The sequence below is a fragment of the Arachis hypogaea genome, chromosome 2, assembly GCF_003086295.3.
Source record: "Arachis hypogaea cultivar Tifrunner chromosome 2, arahy.Tifrunner.gnm2.J5K5, whole genome shotgun sequence".
NCBI classification, from domain to species: Eukaryota; Viridiplantae; Streptophyta; class Magnoliopsida; order Fabales; family Fabaceae; genus Arachis; species Arachis hypogaea.
In genome coordinates, this window is record NC_092037.1 from 56,972,786 (window position 1) to 56,976,431 (window position 3,646).

At 44.5% G+C, this 3,646-nt stretch overlaps 1 non-coding gene across 1 annotated transcript; it reads left to right on the plus strand.

Annotated features, from left to right (window-relative positions):
* Positions 1–3,095: 3,095 nt before the first annotated feature.
* On the plus strand, positions 3,096–3,203 carry LOC112764165 (small nucleolar RNA R71). The gene has a single exon (XR_003183037.1). It is a non-coding gene; the product is annotated as a small nucleolar RNA R71 (small nucleolar RNA).
* The last annotated feature ends 443 nt before the right edge of the window (positions 3,204–3,646 follow it).

Sequence of the window (3,646 nt, forward strand, 5' to 3'; positions counted from 1 at the left end):
GAAGACATCTCTGCAGAAATAAAAAGGAAAAAGATCACCACAACAGAAATTCCACCAAAACAAAACCCAAATACTAAGAAGGATAAATCTCAAAGAGGTCGGGAACTACCTAAACTCGGAACGGAGAAGGCTTGGATCTCCCAACATTTTCTTCGTGTCCAAGTGAGGTGCCCGACCCCATAAACTGCTCACCACACCCACAAAGGCCTGCTCCACCTCATCTAAACTCTCAAAAGTATACTTAACAGACACTATATTCTCCTGCCAACAAAGAGGAAAAGAAGGCTCCCCACTCTCATCTAGAAAGAAAGGTCGGACGTCTCCAACAGCCCGGACCTTGAAATAAAAGTTCTTAAAATCGTGAAAAGACTCATCATACAGGGTACAGAACTTCCTCCCCTGGTTAGCCCTAAAAGAGACCCAAGACACCTTCCCTCCGCCCGACCCCGGCTTCGTCAACACAAACAAATAGGAAAAAAGAGAAATAGAGGGAGAAACACCCAAAAACTGACACAAAAGTTGGAACAGCTTTAAAAATGCCCAGGAATTTGGATGGAGCTGCGTAGGGGCAAGGTTACAAGACCACAACACCTCGGACTCCAGGTCGGTAAAAGGAAGTCGGACACTCAGCTTAGAAAAAAAGCAATCATAAGCGTAAAAGAAAAGCTTCTCGGAACTGTCTAAAGGCGGGAAGCACACTCTCTCCTCGGAATCCGGGGCTACTAACTCATAATCCCTCTCAGACTCTCTATCTTCACATATGCTACATTGCCTACGAAACCTAGCTAAATATTCAGAATCTACCACAGAAGGGACTCTTAAAGGAACAGGATCTACCCAACCAAGACCACTCGGAATCATGGTCGACATCGCTTGCAGAACCTTTCGAGACATAAAAATCTTGCCTACAAAGAAGAATACAACAGCAAAGCAAAAATCACATAAAGGCAGACAGCAAAAACCCATTCAGCAAGGCGAGAAAACCAAGTTCTTTTAGAAGAAAAAACAGAAACCCGAAAACAAAATACCAAGAGAAAAGAGCCCCCCCCCCCCACATACAAACAACCAAAGCAATGGCGGCGCCTCTTTTCGGGGCAAACCCAGGCATAGAAGAAAAAGAAACAGAAGCATATGTGCGCAAAGAAAATGAAGACGAGAACAAACCTGGAAGAAAGGAAGAAGACGACGAGCTCCGATGCAAGGAGAACGAAAACGGCGGCGCAGAGGAAACCCCGGAAAAACGCACAGAAAGAATCGGAGAAAAAGAACAAAGAAGGAGCGGCGCTCGAAAGAGAGGTGGCGAAAACTCAGAAAATGGAAAGGGAACAGAATAAACGAAGAAAATGAGGAAAGGGGCAAATAAATAATGCCTTCACAGAGCCCGAACGGAAATCGAGGAGAAACGGTAAAAAGCAATAAATGCTGAAAACGGCCATTTTTTGAAAATTTGAACTATGCCCGAGCTCGACCTCTCAAAGGACGAACTCGGGCAGGGGCACTGTTCATACCCTGACCGAGCTCCCCCAACTCGGAAGTTCATAGAAGGTCCGACCTCGTCCCAAGGCCCACGCCTGAGGTCGGACCTCGGACAGATAAGCTAAAGAAGGCCCATCAGAAGGAACGAAGCCCAAAACCTAAAGGCCGAAAAGGCCTAAAGAAAGGCGGTTCCACAAAGATAGGGATAAAGCTCCCAAAAGATAAGATAAGATAAGAATATCTTATCCAGGGAAGATCACGACCAACTACTATAAATACACTGGAGCACCCAGGTATAACTCATACTCTAATTCTACTCAATATCTGCTTGGACCCATGCTAACTTAAGCATCGGAGTGTCATTGCAGGTACAACCACCAGCCGCTCAGCGCATCAAGCTCGGGTCATAGAACCCTCACCTCGGGTCTTGCCAGACGGCCGAGCTACACGTTTCAGGTAACCCTCGGAACAGTGCCTATGGTGCAAGGTATTGAAAACTTCCCAGGATCCTGTCTCTTTTGAGGCAGTTTCTGCCTAGACAAGTCATCCAGTTCTTTGGTGAGCAAAGGGGGTTCATCCTCCCAAGTCTCATTTCCAAATAACTTGTCATTTAGCTTCATGATTGCTCCAAGGTATTTAGCAACTTGCTCTTCAGTGACATACTCATCCTCTTCAGATGAGGAATACTCATCAGAGCTCATGAATGGCAGAAGTAAGTCCAATGGAATCTCTATGGTCTCATTTTGAGCCTCAGATTCCCATGGTTCCTCATTGGGGAACTCATTGGAGGTCAGTGGACGTCCAGTGAGGTCTTCCTCAGTGGCGTTCACTTCCTCTTCTTCCTCCCAGAATTCGGCCATGTTGATGGCCTTGCACTCTCCTTTTGGATTTTCTTCTGTATTGCTTGGGAGAGTACTAGGAGGGAGTTCAGTAATTTTCTTGCTCAGCTGACCCACTTGTCCTTCCAAATTTCTGATGGAGGACCTTGTTTCAGTCATGAAACTTTGAGTGGTTTTGATTAGATCAGAGACCATGGTTGCTAAGTCAGAGGTATTCTGCTTAGAGCTCTCTGTCTGTTGCTGAGAAGATGATGGAAAAGGCTTGCTATTGCTAAACCTGTTTCTTCCACCATTATTGTTATTGAAACCTTGTTGAGGTCTCTGTTGATCCTTCCATGAAAGATTTGGATGATTCCTCCATGAAGGATTATAGGTGTTTCCATAGGGTTCTCCCATGTAATTCACCTCTTCCATTGAAGGGTTCTCAGGATCATAAGCTTCTTTCTCAGATGAAGCTTCCTTAGTACTGCTTGGTGCATTTTGCATTCCAGACAGACTTTGAGAAATCATATTGACTTGTTGAGTCAATATTTTGTTCTGAGCCAATATGGCATTCAGAGTGTCAATCTCAAGAACTCCTTTCTTCTGACTAGTCCCATTGTTCACAGGATTTCTTTCAAAAGTGTACATGAATTGGTTATTTGCAACCATTTCAATCAGTTCTTGAGCCTCAGTAGGCATCTTCTTCAGATGAAGAGATCCTCCAGAAGAGCTATCCAAAGACATCTTGGACAGTTCAGAGAGATCATCATAGAAAATACCTATGATGCTCCATTCAGAAAGCATATCAGAAGGACACTTTCTGATTAGTTGTTTGTATCTTTCCCAAGCTTCATAGAGGGATTCTCCTTCCTTCTGTCTGAAGGTTTGGACTTCCACTCTAAGCTTACTCAATTTTTGAGGTGGAAAGAACTTTGCCAAGAAGGCATTGACTAGCTTTTCCCCAGAGTCCAGGCTTTCTTTAGGTTGAGAGTCCAACCATATCCTAGCTCTGTCCCTCACAGCAAAAGGGAATAGCATAAGTCTGTAGACCTCAGGGTCAACCCCATTAGTCTTAACAGTGTCACAGATTTGCAAGAATTCAGCTAAAAACTGATGAGGATCTTCCAATGGAAGTCCATGGAACTTGCAATTCTGTTGCATTAGAGAAACTAATTGAGGCTTAAGCTCAAAGTTGTTTGCTCCAATGGCAGGGATAGAGATGCTTCTCCCATAGAAGTCGGGAGTAGGTGCAGTAAAGTCACCCAGCACCTTCCTTGCATTGTTGGCATTGTTGTTGTTTTCGGCTGCCATGTGTTCTTCTTCTTTGAAGAATTCGGTTAGGTGCTCTA